This window comes from Balaenoptera musculus, chromosome 9, assembly GCF_009873245.2.
Source record: "Balaenoptera musculus isolate JJ_BM4_2016_0621 chromosome 9, mBalMus1.pri.v3, whole genome shotgun sequence".
Lineage (NCBI taxonomy): Eukaryota > Metazoa > Chordata > Mammalia > Artiodactyla > Balaenopteridae > Balaenoptera > Balaenoptera musculus.
Window position 1 is genome coordinate 90,371,245 of NC_045793.1, and position 20,345 is coordinate 90,391,589.

A 20,345-nucleotide genomic window follows, 5' to 3' on the forward strand; every position below is an offset into this window, starting at 1 on the left:
TTTCAAGCTTTTCCTTCTGTGTTCGTGCTTGGGGTGTTAATAGCATGTCAAACTAATTGCACTTCTCATGGTCTAATTCTATTCACTGTCATTTTTGGCAGTAAAATTCTGTGCTTGGCATGCTCTCACACTGACACCGGCTTGCTAAATTAGCTGAGCAGAATCTCAGAATGCTAGAATAAATCCAGGCAGAAAAAAATCCAAAAATATCATCAAGGATCATATAGGACATTTAAGAATTCTGGTCGGCTTACGTGTCCATTCCAGGGAAAGCTTGTTCTGTTGATCTCACCCTTGCCACTCTGGTTTTATTGATGATGTTTGCTTTCAGCATGTATGTTAATGTATTAGTGAAGGGCTCTGTGGGCTGCACACGACATGACAGAAAGCCAACTCAAACTGATTTCTGCAAAAGGAGGCTATATTGCCTCTCATAACTGAAAAGACCAGGAAGGTTCTGACTTCAGGCATGGCTGGCTCCAGGGGCTCAAATGGTTTTGTGTCAGGCAGTCTCTAAAGTGGTTCCCAGTGATTCTTGCCTCCTGGTATTCTTGCCCTGTGTAATCCCCTTCTCTTGAGTGTGAGGTTGGACCTGGAGACTTGCTTCTAACAAATAGAATATGGCAAAAGTGACAGGATGCCATTTCCCAGATTGGGGCACAAAAGGGCTGACTTCTGTCTTGTTTGCTGTTGGTCACTCGTGCTTTCCCAGAGTGCTCCAACTGGGGCAGTCAAGCTGCCGTGTTGTGAGTAGCACTGTGGGGTGGCCCAGGTGGCAAGAAATGGATGTTTCCAGCCCTCAGCTAGCAAGAACCTGAGGCCTGCCAACGGCTGTGTGAGTGAGCTTGGAAGTGGGTCCTCTGAGACTGGTGGACGGCCATGTAAGTGGAGCCCTTCCCCCAGGGGGGCCTTGAGAAGACTGTAGTCCTGGTCAATATCTTGACTGCAGCCTTGTGAGATCCCGAGTCAGAACCACCCAGCTAAGCACCCCTGCATTCCTGACCCACAGCTACTGTGAGATGATAAACGCGTGTTGGGGTAATTGTTACACAGCAATAGATAACAAGTACAGATGTCACTCACCCTAGGAATCTCTCTTCAACCCCAAGCAATGCTCTCCTCTGTGAGTGAGGCCTTTGTTACCAAGCAGACCTTCCTCATGAGGTGGCAGAATGGCAGCTGGTAGCTCCAGGCTCATAGCCCAGCTCCCTCAAAGGGTAAGTGACTTTCTCCCTTGCAGTGGATAAAGGAAAATCCCTGGGATTCAGTCTCATGAAGCTGACTTAAGTTGCTTCTTGCCGGAGCATTTAGCATTCATGTTTCTTATGCTGCTCCCTCCGGTGGTTTGGAAATATCTGAATAGTAGTTGTACCTGGAGGGTTCAGCTCCCCACTTTGAGCCTCTCTGAGTTCTTACTTAGGCCAAAGTGACCCTAGAGTTCTGTCGGCTCATTCTTGGCCATAGGTGAACCTTGACTAAAGTCTAGGTGGTGGGACAGAGTGGGCACAGATGACTGAGATGAGGCAGTGGTCAGTGTCTCCAGAAGATGTCAGGTTATTTATTGACTGTGATCTATGAATAGTCATTATATGACTATTAAGGTGGTCATAGTTTTCATCTTCTATCTTCATGACCGGCTGTTGATAAGTTTATAGCAGCCTTCTGGGCCCAGTGATTGGTTCTACTGCAGAAATCATACCACATAGGCATGTGCCACGTGTTGAGAGTGTCTGCTCTAGGAGTTCTCTTCCCAGTGTCCTCACTGCTGGACCACTCTCCAGCTTGGCCTGTCTCTGGCCACCCTCCAGTTGGAAGTGGTAGGATGTCACAGGCAAGGGCCAGGGCTTTACATTTAGAGACCTGGGCTTGAGTCCTGGCTTGACTTTTTACAAGCTGTGCAGACTTGACCTCTCTGAGCTGTAGTTTCTAAAATGGGGATTTTAGTACCTGCCTCATAATATAACTATTAAGTGGCACAAAACTTACTCTATTGTGAGTGTGTGTGTGTGTGTAGTCAGTCCCTGGAACATAGTAAATGCCTCATAAATCATCAATAGAAATATCGTTTCAGTGTTCTTCTTCAAATGCAGAAACCAAATCTGAACTTGGCACTTCATATAATAATCTAATTAATCAGCGCACCCTCTTCTGAACTCTTCTAACAGTATAGCTTAGTCTGCAATACAGACTTTGAGGTGGGGGCGTTGCCACATCATGCCATTGACTCAAAGTGATCTTATAATGAACAAAACCCCTCCCACTTCCGTTTTACATGAACTGCTGATACACCACATCCTTACTATTCTGAACTCAACCATTGAACACTGATACCTCTAACATTCTGCTTTGTCACTTGTGCACACATCCATGTTATCTGTCCAGTGTTTTTGAATCTTTTTCTTTGTCCAGCAAATCAATTGGATGTGCAGTGTGTTGAAGAGTTTATCCACTGGGTGAGCAGGCCATCCATCCTGTCCCCCAAGATGTTGAGAGAGCCCATTCTAGATCCCCTTCGGCTGAGTAATCAACCTGAACTCTTTATTTATCTGGCTGTGGATGCTCCTAATTTTTCTAATTGTCAACCCACATGGCTTCATACAGTCCAGCTGGATGCCATAAAAGCCTTTTTCAAGTACTTTCTTAAAATTCATAGTCTGTGTGTGATCTATACATTATTATACCTTTATCAAAAAAGAAAATGAAAGGTTTTGTTACTTCCATATCGTAGCTGTATCTCTATCAGGCAGAAGCCCCAAGAGGCAGGTTCCTTTATAACTTGTAAATTATACTATTGCTAACGTGTAAGAGTTCCTGCTATTCCATATTTTTGCCAACACTTGATATTATCAGAAGTAACTTTGTCAATTTTCTGAGGGTTAAATGGTATCTTATGGTTTTTATAATTAGAAACCCCCAATTACTACTGAGATTGAGCATGTTTCCATATTTATTGACAGTTTGGGTTATGGTTTTCTTTGCCAGTTTGTACTATTTGATCATTTTTCTGAACTTTGATTTTTTAAATTTAATAATATATCTCAGACCTTTCTATACACGTGCATGTGTAGAGTGTGTCAACAAAAAAATCAAATAATAGTCAAGCTAAGAAGAAAGAAAAGAGAATTTTATTTGAGCCAAACTGAGGATTACAACCCAGGAAGCAGATTCTCAGAAGTTCTGAGAACTGCTCTATTGATCAGGAGTTAGAGATGCAGTTTTATACATTTTTGAGACAAAGAATTTATGTGTCATATTGACAGGTTAGCACTGTGCACACAGGTCCTCAAAGATTTTTTTTTTTTTTGTCAGTTATGTATGTATAGATCAAGCCTTTGGTCAATGCGACCCCTTGTATGAGATGAAAAAGAAATATTAATCTTAGAATTACAATGCTGGCATCTGAAGAAAGGGACCAATTTTTCTCAAAGGTTGACTTCATCCTCCTGCTTTGAGGAGGTCTGGTTAATGTATAATGTAGATGTATTATACATTGCACATTGGGAAAGGCCTACCACAAAGAGCATATGTCATTTATTCTTTTCTTTCTCTCTTAGTTTTATTGTCCTACCATAGAAAAATTTATGATTTTTCCTCATCATCTTCCCCCTTTTGATCATAAATCTTTTCATATAAAGCATTAGGTGATCAACTATTTGGTCCCTCAATGCCGGGGTGGTTGCTTACCTGCCCCAGATCATGTCCCTCAGCGCTGGGCCTTGATAGCCCAACTCTTTCTTTCCTTTTCGGGGGCTATGTTAGTAGAATGCTTGGCAAGGACTTATAGTCAATTCTCCATGTCCAGTTGTATCTTATATGTGCATTGTGCATGTCTAGTATCCTATATAGAATTATAGATGTGATGAGCAGTTTCAATTCATTTAAGCATTATATATATCATAGTAAATTAATCAAATGCAGTAAACAAGCATATAAATATATTGATGGAGAAAAATTTTATAGATTGTACATTTGATCAGTCATCTCAGTTTGTTGTACAGTCATTGTACGTGTGCTTTTGACACGTGTGCTTTTAAAGCAAGCAGTGATAAATGTCATGAGTAATTTGATAGCCAGGAAATGGATGACAACACATATTATACACATATTATGAAAATAACGATTGTCTGTAAAGCAGAGAGGAAAAAGTTGCCTAGTCCTGAGGGGAGCCAACTAAACAGGTCATTTAAAAGGGCAGTCTTGGGCTTCCCTGGTGGCGCAGTGGTTGAGAATCTGCCTTCCAATGCAGGGGACACGGGTTCGAGCCCTGGTCTGGGAAGATCCCACATGCCGCGGAGCAACTAGGCCCGTGCGCCACAACTACTGAACCTGCGCGTCTGGAGCTTGTGCTCCGCAACAAGAGAGGCCGCGATAGTGAGAGGGGCCCGTGCACTGCGATGAAGAGTGGCCCCCACTTGCCGCAACTAGAGAAAGCCCTCGCACAGAGACGAAGACCCAGCACAGCCAAAAATAAATAAATAAGTAAATAAAAAATAAAAATAAAGGAATTCCTTAAAAAAAATAATAAAATAAAAGGGCAGTCTTTTTTACATCTTGTAACCATTTTGCTTTTTGGAAAATTTTTTCCAGGCATGTCTAAACCTCTCCAGAGGTGTTGACAGAAGTGCAACAAGTAGTGTGAGCAGTAGCACAAAGTCGTGTGGCCAGTAGAAAATCTAAGGCAATTCTGTTATCTAATACTACTTGGGCTAAGGAATTTAGGGATTTCTGCTGTGCTGCAGTGCTTTTTTGTGGTTTCTTCAGCCATTTGACCAATGGTGGCTGATAGATTTCTAAGCATATCCCTGTTTACATATACTCCTGTGCTAGGAACCAAGATTCCCCAAAGACTTTGCCACCAGGTATTTTGGTATCTTGCTAGCATGGATCTCTTGACCCTTTAATGGGGAGAAAAAGGAGGTCCATCTGTCTCTTGGTATATAGACAGTGGGGTAACATAATGTCCCAATAGCATAAACCTTCTACTTGCCAGCTATTTAGACATTTATGTGCCCATCATTGGTAAAATGAGTTAGTTCCAACACCACATACGAAGACAAAACCTCAGGTAGCACAAGTGATTCCTCCCAGAGTGCTTTCATTGATAGCTTCCTTAATGGGAAATTTTGTTAACATAGTATTAAACCATGGGTATTTCTTTTGCAGGCTTTCCAAAAGCTGTCTGTATGATATTTGAGGGGTTGCTGGCATAAGTGACTTGTATTTTTTTAATTTAATACATCTGTTAATCAAGTAAGGGACAGAGCGAGGGGGTTCTAGGGTAAGCTGTATCTGGTCTCTAAGAATCGAGGGTAGTGTCAGACAGGGAAGGATATACTAATGTGTTGGAAATTTGAACCTGAAAGGTTAGGCCAGAAGGAGGTTGATCTGAGTAAGTGGTAACATTAGGAACATCTGAAAAGTCAGTGACAGGAATTACAGGGGGTTTAAATTGGCCTTGTATTGACCAAGGAATTTGGTGACAGATCCAGCAATCAGTTAAATTGCCCCCAGCAGCTGTACTTTGTGATAGTTTTGCCAAAGAGTTTTCTTTCCATCCTAAACATTGGCACAAAATCATGGCTAGAAATAGAACAATAACTTTCAATTTTGATAGACATTTTGATAGATAGTTTGAACTAGTAAGATAAGTCTTACAGGCCTGGCCTCAACTCTTGGGTTAGCTGTCTACCACTGCTGTCATCTTCTTGGTGACAAGGCTTGGTGGGGCCTTTCTTAGTTGGTGGAAGCCGGGTTAGAAACTCAGAAATAGGAGTTGCAGTCCATTCATGAGGGAGGCCTTTTTGAGGTGAGAAATGTGAATCCAAGAGCTTACTCCTTTAAGTTTTGCAACACAGGGATTTGTTAATAATACCTGATATAGTCCTTTCCAACGTGCTTGTAAACAGTCCTTTATTTTGTCTTTTCCAATGGACAAAATCTCCAGGTTGTAACTCATGGTCCTTAAGGTCTTTTTCTCCTGGGAGCTCATTGTGGAAGGAATCAGTTACTAATTTTTCATTGTCTTTAAGCGCTTTGATGAGTCCCTGACAGTAATGTAGAATATCACCTTTAAGAATCGTTGGTTCATACATTCCTTCATCTAGATGCATAAGTCACCCAGTAATTATTTCAAAAGGAGGCAATTAATGTTTACTGAAGGAGGTAGACCTAAGGTTGAGGAGTACCAAGGGCAGAGATTTTGGCCATGGAAGATTAAAAGCCTCTGAAAATTTAGCCAGTTGTGTATTTTTTTTTAATTAATTAATTTATTTATTATTTATGTTTGGCTGTGTTGGGTCTTCGCTGTTGTGCATGGGCTTTCTCTAGTTGCGGTGAGCGGGGACTACTCTTCGTTGCAGTGCGTGGGCTTCTCATTGCAGTGGCTTCTCTTGTTGTGGAGCATGGGCTCTAGGTGCCTGGGCTTCAGTAGTTGCAGCACACGGGCTCAGTAGTTGTGGCTCATGGGCTCTAGAGTGCAGGCTCAGTAGTTGTGGCGCATGGGCTTAGTCCCATGGCATGTGGGGTCTTCCCAGACCAGGGCTCGAACCCGTGTCCCCTACATTGGCAGGCGGATTCTTAACCACTGCACCACCAGGGAAGTCCCCCAGTTGTGTTTTAATTGTGCTATTAGTCCTTTCTATTAATCCTGAGGGTTGAGGGGAATAGGCACAGTGAAAATGCTGCATTACTGGCCAAATCTTTCAAGTGGATTTAATGACCTGTCCAGTAAAATAGGTACCCTGGTCACTATGCAACTCAAAGGAATTCCTCAAACTGGAATTATTCTTTCCAGTAGTAATTTGCCTACTGTTAAGGTCATTGCTCTTCTGCAAGGAAATGCTTCCACCCAGTGTGAAAACAGGCATACCATTACCAGGATGTATTTGTAGCCTTGAGAGGAAGGCACCTGGATAAAGTCCAGTTGCCAAACTTCAAAGGGTCCCTTTGGGAGGGGAAAGTGGCCTTGAGAGCCATGAAGGGGTTTACCAGGATTATGTTTGGGGTAGATAAAACATGGTCATAAATCTTATGAGCTATAGTGGGAGAGGGTTTCCAGATACATTGTTTTCCCCATAGTACCATTTTTTCCAGGGGCTCCGGGAATGTACCTGTTGCAGTTACGGTAATTGAGCACTTAAGGTACCATAAGCCTCGTATTTGGTCTGAACCATATTTGTGAGATGGGATCAAAAAAATCCCCCTTTTTCCTTCCAGGCCTGCTTTTCATTTTCTGAAGCTGATTCTTGTGCCTACAAAGGAAATTTCTGGACAGTTTCATCAGAGTTATGGTTGAGCAGAGGATATTCTCAGTATTGGGAGGGAAGAAGACTTAAGGCAGCTCGTTTAGCTTCAGCATCAACCCGTCGATTCCCTTTGGCTTCTGTTTAATCAGATTTGGAATGTCCGGGTATTTTAATGATGTCCAGCTGTTTGGACAATTGAATGGAGTCTAATAGTTTTGAGATTAGCTGTCCATTCATTATTGGCTGGCCAGAAGAGATAGGAAATCCTCTGTTTCCATAGCATTCCAAAAACATGAGCCACTGTGAAGGCATAGTGGCTATCAGTATAAATATTGGCTCTTTGATCTTTGGTTAATTGACAAGCCCTAATCCATGCAATCAATTCAGCTTGTTGGGCTGATTTGATGTCTGGTAAATAAGAACTTTCAAGTACTTCTACTATAGATGTTATTGCATATAGAACAGATAATGTCCCTGTTCATCCTTTAAAAAGGATCCATCTGTAAACCAAATTAAATCAGGATTATCAATGGGAACTTCTTGTAAATCAGTCCTAGGAGTGAGAAGATAGTCAGCATGGTTGTTGTCATCTTGAGGTGCTGGAAACAAAGTTTTGGGGTTAAGACTCTTACATCCAGCCAAAGTAATATTGGGTGAAAAGAGTAACAGTACTTCATAAGAGGCCAAGTGACTCATAGAAGAGTGTTGAGTATGATGAGAATTTGAGAGATTCAACTGAGTGAGGAACATAAATAGTCAGAGGGGACTTCATTACAAGTTCTTCAGTAGCTTTGCGTAAGAGAGTGTCACTGAAACAAACCTCATACAAGGTGGGAACCCTCTTGTCACCGAATCTAGCTGCTGACTGTAATATCCAGTGGGTCAATGCTGGTCACCATGCCTCTGAGTTAATATACCCAGGCTGTTTCCTCTATCTTCATGCACAAAGGGGAAAATTGGTAGTTTATAGTTAGGATGGCCTAATGCTAAAGCCTAGGATAATGCAGATTCTAAAGCATTTATAACCTTTCTCCTTCTGTCGTCTATTCAGTTGGGTCTGGCTGGTCAGACTAAAGTAATGCATAGAGAGGTTGGGCAGCGCAGGAAAAACTAGGTACTCAATTCCCACAATTGAGTTAGACCTACAATCTGGTTAGACCTACAAATCCTCTTAGTTGTTTTTTTGTTTTGGGGAGTGAGAAAGCTAGGATTCCCTTAATTTTTTCAGAATCAATCAATAATCCTTCCTTAGATATTAAATGACCAGATTATCTCACAATTGGTAAGCAGAATTGTAGTTTGTTTTTGGACACCTTATGCCCTTTAGAAGCTAATTGTTGCAGTAGATGGATAGTGTCTCTTTGGCAGTCCTGTTCAGTTCTAGGACACAAAAGTAAACCATCTATGTATTGAATTAAAGCAAAGCCGTTAGGAAAGTATACATCAGCCAAATCAGCTTTAAGTATTTGAGAAAAATAAGTAGGGCTTTCTGTATAGCCTTGTGGCATACCCACCCAGGTGTACTGACGATCAACCCATGTGAAGAGGTACTGGCTTTCTTTTTCTACTGGAATACTAAAGAATGCACTACATAGGTCTATTACTGAGAAGTAACAGGTGTCTGCTGGAATGGCTGAGAGCAGAGTGTGAGGATTAGTAGGAACCACAGGGTGGCAAAGAATCACAATATTGTTTATAGCTCCAAGGTCCTGAACAAACCTGCAGTCTTTTCCATTTGTCTTTCTTACCAGTAAAATGGGAATATTACAAGAACTGGTACAAGGAATTATAAATCCTTTCTTAAGGAATTCCTGAATATTAGGTCTTACTCCATTGAATGTCTCTGGTCTGAGTGGGTGTTGTCGGATATTGGGTAGAGGCTGGGATTATCAGTAGTTACTTTAATAGGAGTAGCCATTTTAAGTTTCCCAGTATCTGAGGAAGAAGATGATCACAATTTCTCAGGCACTTGTAATAGTAAATCATTAATTCACTCTTGATTTGTTTGAATTTTTGTTTTCATAACCATTTTTTTCAGTATTTATGTTCCAATCTACAGCTATATCTTCTAAATCTAAAGTCATTTCACCTTTAGGTAAAAAGGCAGTATGGGCGTTATATGCCTCTAAAAGGTCTCGTCCTATCAGATGAGTTAGAGCACATTTTATGAAAAAGGAATACATGTCTTCCTGCAATAGTTCCTAGCTGAAAAGTTATTGGCTCTGATTAAAAAACTCTGCATAGTATATTTGCCTTTCTATCTCACTTACTTCACTTAGTATGATAATCTCTAGGTCCATCAATGTTGCTGCAAATGACATTATTTCATTCTTTTCTATGGCTGAGTAATATCCCATTGTATATATGTACCACATGTTCTTTATCCATTCATCCATTTACGACATTTGGTGAAAGACAAGTATCATATGATATCACTTATATGTGGAATCTAAAAAAATGATACAAATGAACTTATTTACAGAACAGAAATAGAGTCACAGACATAGAAAACAAACTTATGGTTACCAAAGGGGAAAGGAGGGAAGAGGGATAAATTAGGAATTTGGGATTAACAGATATACACTACTATATATATAATAGATAAATAACAAGGACCTACTGTATAGCACAGGGAACTATATTCAATATCTTGTAATAACCTATAATGGAAAAGAATCTGAAAAAGAATATATATATGTATATATGTATATGTATAACCAAATCACTTTGCTGTATACTTTTAACATTGTAAATTAACTATACTTCAATAAAAATAAATGTTCTTTAAATCATCTGTAGAAAAAAAACTGCATAAGTAAATTTGAAACGCCTGCCATTTGAATTGATTGTTTATTCTGAGGCACAGGGCAGTGAATAAGGGTAAGGTTAAGAACAGACAATGTAGCCCCCTTGTCTACAGGGTCTTAGTAGTTTCCTCTCCGATTATTTCAATTTCCCCTAAGGTATTTGTGAGGAGGAGGGGAAATGCCCTCTTGTAATCCTTGGAGCAACCCATCCCTTTGTAATTTTACCTTGTTCTAAGTCTCGCTTGAATTTGTGGCAATCTCTTTTAAGATGTCCAGATTTTTTGGGCTTCCTTGGTGGCGCAGTGGTTGAGAATCTGCCTGCCAATGCAGGGGACACGGGTTCGAGCCCTGGTCCAGGAAGATCCCACATGCTGCGGAGCAACTAAGCCCGTGCGCCACAACTACTGAGCCTGCGCTCTAGAGCCCGCGAGCCACAACTACTGAGCCTGCGAGCCACAACTACTGAGCCCATGTGCCTAGAGCCCAAGCTCCGCAACAAGAGAAGCCACCGCAATGAGAAGCCCGCGCACCGCAAGGAAGAGTAGCCCCCACTCGCCACAACTAGAGAGAGAAAAGCCCGAGCGCAGTAATGAAGACCCATTGCAGCCATAAATAAATAAATAAATAAATAAATTTATTACAAAAAAAAAAAGTCTAGATTTTTTGGGCTTCCCTGGTGGCGCAGTGGTTGAGAATCTGCCTGCCAATGCAGGGGACATGGGTTCGAGCCCTGGTCCGGGAGGATCCCACATGCTGCGGAGCAACTAAGCCCATGCGTCACAACTATTGAGCCTGCGCTCTGGAGCCCGCGAGCCACAACTACTGGAGCCCGTGAGCCACAACTACTGGAGCCCGTGAGCCACAACTACTGAAGCCCACGCGCCTAGAGCCCGTGCTCTGCAATGAAAGAAGCTACCGCGATGAGAAGCCTGTGCACTGCAACGAACAGTAGCCTCTGCTCCCCGCAACTAGAGAAAGCCCGCGCAAAGCAACAAAGACCCAACGCAGCCAAAAATAAATAAGTAAATAAATAAAAATTTTTTTTAAAGTCCAGATTTTTTGCAATAAAAGCAGGTGCGGTCATTTTGCGACTGGCTGGAATTTGGGCCGGTTAGTTTTGGAGGGCCGCCAAACTGCTATAGCTGCACATTCATAATTTTGGCAGCTTTTTCCTTCTCTCCTTTCCGTAAGGTTTTAGAAAGCAATGGCTTCCGAGGCTTTTTTCTAACTTAGCCACTGTTTCTAATCATTTTTGGTTTGTTTCTTGCAGTGAAGCCATTATTTCCTCGTCTTGAGGCTGCCAGGTACCAATTAAAATATGCCTCCCATTCTGGTTGTTTGATTTTATAGCTGGCTTTTTCTAATTGAGCACGCAAATAAATCAATTTAGGTAAATCAAAAGTGCCCCATTTTGGCTATCTCCAGGACAAGTTATCTTTGGTCAAATTTTCCTATTTGGTTAAATACTTGCAACTGTCAGTCCCATGGGTATTATACATAAACCCAGCTGGTGTTCCCATAGGTGGCTGTCTGTTCCGGAGCTGTTTGGCCTTTGAAGCACAATTTCGCATTATTAATTTGGTAGCCTGATTCAGATAAGAGATATGACCTGAACACTTTTCTAAGGGCAATGTGATGGATCGGATATGTGTTGCTTCTGAGTCTAGCTCCCCAAGGAGTTACCCTTGGGTCGATTTGACTCTCTTAGTGTCTCTGTTTCTCCTGCCCACAGTTTGAAACTGCCGTGGGTGCTTGGGGCTCCAGTGATCAGCCATTGTTATGCCCCGCTGGCAAGCGGAACTTACTTAACGGCAGTAGAGGGATTCTCTGTGGAACCATTTCCTCAGGCACTTCTGCTAGGTTCTCAATCACCTGAGAATGCCTTGTGGCCGGAAGGAGCAGATGTCCCTTTTTCTTTGGAGTTGAGTAGGCTCAGTCTCTCATTTCATTAGCACACAGTTCGTTCAGACCATATATTGGCTTGTTTTCAGTTTGAGCCAAAATTAACAGAGATTAACCACCTGTTTCCCTAGGCTTCCTGCCTAGATACCCCCTAGGTCAGGTCCCTTCCTAGGAAAATGCACTGGTGCCTTTTAAGATTCTGTCTTAAGCAAAAAAACAAAAACAAAACAAACCAACCTGCCCCCGCCCTCCCCCCAAAAAAACCCCAGCTTGAATAAAATTCAGGATGTCATTTTAAAGCAATGATGTCTGGATATCAGGAGAACTCACCAAAGCACCTGAGGAGTACTAAGGAGCTGGTGGGGCTCAAAGGGCCCGTGCTGGTGTGGAGCACGGGTTCCGGGTAGACTCCGATGTCCCCTGGTGGGTGTCTCTAATATCCTGCCGATTATGCCAGGAAAATGTAGACGAAAAATCAAATAACAGTCAAGCTGAGAAGAAAGAAAAGAGAATTTTATTCGAGTCAAACGGAGGATTATAACCCAGGCAATAGATTCTCAGAAGCTCTGAGAACTGGTCCATTGATGAGGAGTTAGAGATGCAGTTTCATACATTTTTGAGACGAAGAATTTAGTCATATTGACAGGTTAGCATTGTGCGCATAGTTCATCAAAGTTATTTTTTTAAGTCAGTTATGCATGTACAGAACAAGCCTTTGGTCAATGTGACCCCTTGTATAAGATGAAAAAGAAATATTAATCTTAGAATTATAATGCTGGCATCTGAAGAAAGGGACAGATTTTTCTCAAAGGTTGATTTCATCCTTCTGCTTTGAGGAGGTCTGGTTAATATATAATATAGATGCACACTGCACCTTGGGAAAGGCCCACCACAAAGGGCATGTATCATTTATTTTTTCTTTCTGTCTTAGTTTGATTGTCCTGCCATAGAAAAATTTGACTATTCCTAATCAAGTGTTTGTGTTTTGTTTATTAACAGTTGCAGAATGTCCAGTTTTATGGATCGAGAATGGTTTATTTAACCACGTTCTTCTGATATTTAGGTTATTTCCCATTTTCTGTGTCGTAGTGTAAACGCTGCCCTCCTTGATGTAATTTGGTTAGTATATTCAGACAAATACTATTCTAGGAGAGAAATTGTAGATTAAAAAAAAAAGTGTGTGCATTTTATATTTCAATGAATATTGTTAAACAAAAATGTTGCACCAGTTTATACTCTTTCCCCGACAGGCGTCTCTTGTATTGTGCCCAGGAAAGCGCTGTCTGTGCTCTTCAGCTGACGAGGCCATTTGTACAACAAGCCCATAGCACCATCATCACTTCTACCTCTGCCTGTATCCTTACCTGAGTGCTTTCCATGTGAGATCATCCTTTCATGCCCAGCTTTCCACGTGGCTCGGGAGAGATGATATTTTTATTTAGCAAATATTTATTCTCCCTTCCTTCCTACCCTCTCCCCACACACCTTCGTGGGAAGAGTATATTTTCTTAACCCACTCATGTTGAGTTGGCCATGTGACTTGTTTTGGACAATGGAATGTGAATGAATGAGACAGAGTCTCATTTCTTGTTTCTTTTGTTTTTTTCTTGTTCCCTTTGTTTTTTAAATTGAGATATAATTGACATACAACATTCTATAAATTTAAGGCGTACAACATGTTGATTTGATACATTTATATATTGCAATATGATTATTAAGTAGCTTCAGGTAGCATCTCAATCGCCTGATATACTTTTCATTTCTTTATTGTGGTGAGAACAATTAACATCTAGTCTCTTAGGAACCTTGAGGTTTATAATAAAATATTGTTGACTATAATCATTGTGCAGTGCATTAGATCTCCAGAAATTATTTATCTACTGGTTGCAAGTTTGTACCCTTAAACATCTCCTTGACTCCTGGTTACCAGCTGTTTTGTGCTGGTCTCAGCCTATCAGTAACCAACGTTGTAGCTGGCCTGGTCCACTGTGGTTCTTGTGATTTCAAGATGCCCTTCAGCAGTAACCATAAGGAAACAACAACAACAACAAAAAAGGTTTAGGGGTGGGATAGGGAGGGTGGGATAGGGAGGGTGGGAGGGAGACGCAAGAGGGAGGAGATATGGGGATATATGTATGTGTATAGCAGATTCACTTTGTTATACAGCAACAACTAACACACCATTGTAAAGCAATTATACTCCAATAAAGACGTTAAAAAAAAAAAAAGGTTTATTACTTACAGGACCTGGAACTTGCACAGCAAACCTGGGGCCATACAGTGAGGTCACGGTAGTGAGAGAGAGCACCCTCACGGGACTGGGGTTCTGCTTTTATTGGGGTTGAGGGTGGGGACCAAGGGTTTCTCTGGCTCAGTCTTTATTGGTGAATTTATAACATAAGAATGGGAATTTAGCACTAGCACGGGAAGAGAAAACAACAACTGAGGTGGCCTGGCTCTTTATCTAGTCATATGCCTAGTAATGTATTTATTAGAGAGAGCCATCTTTGAAGGGGATGTGTTGGCAATCAGAGTTTGTCAGGCACTTGCATTACAAAAAAGAAAAAATAACACTGTCAGGGTTTACAGTATACCACCATTTTACTCTCTGTTTCTATGAGTTTAGCTTTTTTAGATTTTACATATAAGCGAGATCATGTAGTATTTGTCTTTGTCTGTTGAATTATTTCATTTAGCATAATGCCTTCAAGCTCTATCCATGTTGTTGCAAATGGCAGGTTTTCTTTCATTCTCATGGCTAAATATTCCATCACACACACACGCACGCACACACACACACATACCCTGTCTTTGTCTATTTAGCTGTTGATGGACACTTAGATTGTTTCTATATCTTGGTTATTGTGAATAATGCTGCAGTGAACACGGGTGTGAAGCTCTCTCTTCAACATCTTGTTTTCATTTCCTTTGGATGTATACCTAGAGTGGGATTTCTGGATCATATATGGCAGCTTTATTTTATAAAATTTATTTTATTGAAATATAGTTGATATACAATGTTGTGTTAATTTCCACTGGAGAGCAAAGTGATTCAGTTACATATGTGTGTATATATATATATATATATATATATACATACACACACCCACACACATTCTTTTTCATATTCTTTTCCGTTATGGTTTATCACAGGATATTGAATATAGTTCCCGGTGCTATACAGTAGGATGTTATTGTTTATCCATTCTCTATATAATAGTTTGTATCTGCTAATCCCAAACTCCCAATCCATCCCTCCCCCACAGCCCCAGGCCCTTGGCAACCACAAGTCTGTACTCTATGAGTCTGTTTCTTTTTCGTGGAAAGTTAATTTGTGCCATATTTTTTTAATTGTTATTTATTTCAGGAAAAGTACTTTTTTTAAAAAACATCTTTATTGGAATATAATTGCTTTACAATGTTGTGTTAGTTTCTGCTGTATAACAAAGTGAATCAGCTATACGTATACATATAACCCCATATCTCCTCCCTCTTGCGTCTCCCTCCCATCCTCCCTATCCCACCCCTCTAGGTGGTCACAAAGCACCAAGCTGATCTCCCTGTGCTATGCAGCTGCTTCCCACTAGCTATCGGTTTTACATTTGGTAGTGTATATATGTCAGTGCCACTCTCTCACTTTGTCCCAGCTTACCCTTCCCCCCTCCCTGTGTCCTCAAGTCCGTTCTCTACATCTGCGTCTTTATTCCTGTCCTGCCCCTAGATTCTTCAGAACCTTTTTTTTTTTTTTTTTGTAGATTCCCTATATATGTGTTAGCATACGGTATTTGATTTTCTCTTTCTGACTTACTTCACTCTGTATGACAGACTCTAGGTCCATCCACCTCACTACAAATAACTCAATTTTGTTTCTTTTTATGGCTGAGTAATATTCCATTGTATATATGTGCCACATCTTCCTTATCCATTCATCCGTCAATGGACACTTAGGTTGCTTCCATGTCCTGGCTATTGTAAATAGTGCTGCAATGAACATTGTGGTACATGATTCTTTTTGAACTATGTTTTTTTTCAGGGTATAAACTTCCCTCTTAGAACTGCTTTTGCTGCGTCCCATAGGTGGGTCATCGTGTTTTCATTGTCATTTGTTTCTAGGTATTTTTTGATTCCCTCTTTAATTTCTTCAGTGATCTCTTGGCTATTTAGTAGTGTATTGTTTAGCCTCCATGTGTTTGTATTTTTTACAGTTTTTTTCCCGGTAATTCCTATCTAGTCTCATACTGTTGTGGTCAGAAAAGATACTTGACACAATTTCAGTTTTCTTAAAATACCAAGCCTTGATTTGTGACCCAAGATATGATCTATCCTGGAGAATGTTCCATGAGGACTTGAGAAGAAAGCGTATTCTGCTGTTTTTGGATGGAATGTCCTATAAATATCAATTAAGTCCATCTTGTTTAATGTGTCATTTAAACCTTGTGTTTCCTTATTTATTTTCATTTTGGATGATCTGTCCATTCATTGGTGAAAATGGGGTGTTAAAGTCCCTTACTATGATTGTGTTACTGTTGATTTCCCCTTTTATGGCTGTTAGTATTTGCCTTATGTATTGAGGTGCTCCCATGTTGGGTGCATAAATATTTACAATTGTTATATCTTCTTCTTGGATTGATCCCTTGATCATTATGTAGTGTCCTTCTTTGTCTCTTGTAATAGTCTTTGTTTTAAAGTCTATTTTGTCTGATATGAGAATTGCTACTCCAGCTTTCTTTTGATTTCCATTTGCATGGAATATCTTTTTCCATCCCCTCACTTTCAGTCTGTATGTGTCCCTAGGTCTGAAGTGGGTCTCTTGTAGACAGCATATATACGGGTCTTGTTTTTGTATCCATTCAGCCAGTCTGTGTCTTTTGGTTGGAGCATTTAATCCATTTACATTTAAGGTAATTATCGATATGTATGTTCCTATTACCATTTTCTTCATTGTTTTGGGTTTGTTATTGTAGGTCTTTTCCTTCTCTTCTGTTTCCTGCCTAGAGAAATTCCTTTAGCATTTGTTGTAAAGCTGGTTTGGTGGTGCTGGATTCTCTTAACTTTTGTTTGTCTGTAAAGGTTTTAATTTCTCCATCAAATCTGAATGAGATCCTTGCTGGGTAGAGTAATCTTGGTTGTAGGTTTTTCCCTTTCATCACTTTTAATATGTCCTGCCCCTCCCTTCTGGCTTGCAGAGTTTCTGCTGAAAGATCAGCTGTTAACCTTATGGGGATTCCCTTGTGTGTTATTTGTTGCTTTTCCCTTGCTGCTTTTAATATTTTTTCTTTGTATTTAATTTTTGATAGTTTGATTAATATGTGTCTTGGCATGTTTCTCCTTGGATTTATCCTGTATGGGACTCTCTGTGCTTCCTGGACTTGATGACTATTTCCTTTCCCATATTAGGGACGTTTTCAACTATAATCTCTTCACATATTTTCTCAGTCCCTTTCTTTTTCTCTTCTTCTTCTGGGACCCCTATAATTCGAATGTTGGTGTGTTTAATATTGTCCCAGAGGTCTCTGAGACTGTCCTCAATTATTTTAAATCTTTTTTCTTTATCCTGCTCTGTGGTAATTATTTCCACTATTTTATCTTCCAGGTCACTTATCCGTTCTTCTGCCTCAGTTATTCTGCTATTGATTCCTTCTAGAGAATTTTTAATTTCATTTACTGTGTTGTTCATCATTGTTTGCTCTTTAGTTCTTCTAGGTCCTTAAATGTTTCTTGTATTTTCTCCATTCTATTTCCAAGATTTGGGATCATCTTTACTATCATTACTCTGAATTCTTTTTCAGGTAGACTGCCTATTTCCTCTTCATTTGTTTGGTCTGGTGGGTTTTTACTTTGCTCCTTCATTTGCTGCGTATTTATCTTCTCATTTTGCTTAACTTACTGCATTTGGGGTCTCCTTTTCGCAGGCTGCAGGTTTGTAGTTCCCGTTGTTTTTGGTGTCTGCCCCTAGTGGCTAAGGTTGGTTCAGTGGGTTGTGTAGGCTTCCTGGTGGAGGGGACTGGTGCCTGTGTTCTGGTGGATGAGGCTGGATCTTGCCTTTCTGGTGGGCAGGACCACCTCTGGTGGTGTGTTTTTGGGTGTCTGTGAACTTATTATGATTTTAGGCAGCCTCTCTGCTAATGGGTGGGGTTGTGTTCCTGTCTTGCTAGTTGTTTGGCATAGAGTGTCCAGCACTGTAGCTTGCTGGTCGTTGAGTGGAGCTGGGTCTTAGCATTGAGATGGAGATCTCTGGGAGAGCTCTCGCTGATTGATCAGCTCTTGCTGATTGATATTATGAGGGGCCAGGAGGTCTCTGGTGGTCCAATGTCCTGAACTCGGCTCTCCCACCTCAGAGGCTCAGGCCTGACACCCGGCCAGAGCACCAAGACCCTGTCAGCCACATGGTGTCTATGTTTCTTGTTAGGCAAGCAACTTAACCTCTCTGGGCCTCAATGTCTGTTTCCTCATCTACAGACTGGTGTTTGACAGAGATCCTTTGCAGCTGTACTTTGAGAGATATACAGTGGTCAACCTCCCCAGAAGTGGCTCCAACTTGAGGAAAAGTACTTTTTTAAAAAAAAATGTATACAAGTATAGTTGATTTACAATGTTGTGTTTGTTTCTGCTATACAGCAAAGTGAATCAGTTATACATATATCCACTCTTTTTAAGATTCTTTCCAATATAAGTAATTAGAGAATATTGAGTAGAGTTCCCTGTGCCATACATTCGGTCCTTACTGTCTATTTGATAATGAGTACTGTGTGTATGTAAATCCCAATTTCCCAATTTATCCCTCTTTCCCTCTTCACCCAAGTAACCATAAGATTGTTTTCCACATCTGTGACTATATATCTGGGGTGCACTTGTCTTTTCTAATTATAGTTCTCTCCAGATATCTGCCCTTGAGTGGCAGTACAGGATCATATGGTACCACTGTTTTTAGGTTTTTAAGGAACCTCCATCCTGTTCTCTACAGTGGCTGTTACCAATGTGTATTCCAACCAACAGCAATGGTGTGCCCTTTTTTCCACACTCTCTCTAGCATTTACTGCTTCTAGACATTTTGATGATGGCCAGTCTGACTGGTGTGAGGTGATACCTCTTTGTAGTTTTGATTTGCATTTCTCTAATAATTAGCGATCTTGAGGATCTTTTCATGTGCTTTAAAAAAAAAACTGTATAATTTACCACTTGAAAGTGTTTTCCTGAAGGCCTGCCCTGTTTTGTATTTGTAGTCGATTGCCTACCATAGGCCGTTTCTGAGGGCAGGCGTCATTTACAGCCCCGCAGGCCTTGTGAGTATTAAATGCCAATAAGCACCAGTTTTAATGTTGTTATGAGAAACGGCCACAAGGCAGCAGGATTTCTTCACGCCCAGCTCTGGTTACTGGGGCACCAGAGCCTTAGTGAATGAAAGTCATGTTCCTGGGTTGTAAATGAGAGTGGAATGTGCTAGAACAAACACCCAAGGGCTTGTGTCTCATTAGTTTGTCTCCCTTTCCCTTCACCCTCTCTCCCCCTCCCCCAAAGCCCAACCCCTGTGAAACTGCTACGCTGAGGGCGCTGTCATCCGTAGGTGGGACGAATCTGAGGAAGGAGGCTGGAGGTGGGAACCCCAGCATCAGGAGACGTGGGGACCAGGTGACTTCTCAGTGCTCTTCCAAACCAAAGGGTCCACCATCGTTTGGGTGCACTAGGCTTGGTTTAGCTGTGGAGGGTGGGCTTGGGTCTGGAGACTGTGGTTTCAGCCAGAGGGGACAGACACGACAGGTCCAGCAGGGACTCATTTCCTGGCACATCCTCTCCAGCTCCCTCAGCCTCAGGACAGTCCAGCCTTGGGACCCAAGCCTGCTCAGGCTCCAGGGATGTGAGAGCAGCCCGGGTCATCGAGGCCTCGGGGGAATGTTGTTAGCATTTCGTTGTATTTTTAAAATTAATGTTCATTCTGCATTGGAGCATAGTTGTTTTACAATGCTGTGTTGGTTTTAGGTGTACAGCACCTTGATTCAGGTATACATAGATGTGTATCTATTGTTTTTTGGATTCTTGGCCCATATAGGTTATTACAGGGTATTGAGTAGAGTTGCCTGTGCTATACAGTAGGTCCTTGTGGATGATAGATTTTATTTATATTAGTGGGTATATGTTAATCCCAAACTCCTAATTATCCTTCCTTCCCCCCTGATGTTTCTCCTTTGGTAAGCCTAAGTTGGCTTTCTAATTCTGTGAGCCTGTTTCTGGTTTGTAAATGAGTTCCTTTGTTATCAGTTTTGAGGTTCCAATTATAATGATACCCTATGGTTTTTGTGTTTCTCTCTCTGACTTACGTCACTTAGTATGATCATCTCTGGGTCCATTTATGTTGCTGGAAGTGGTATCATTTCATACTTCTTTATGGCTGAGT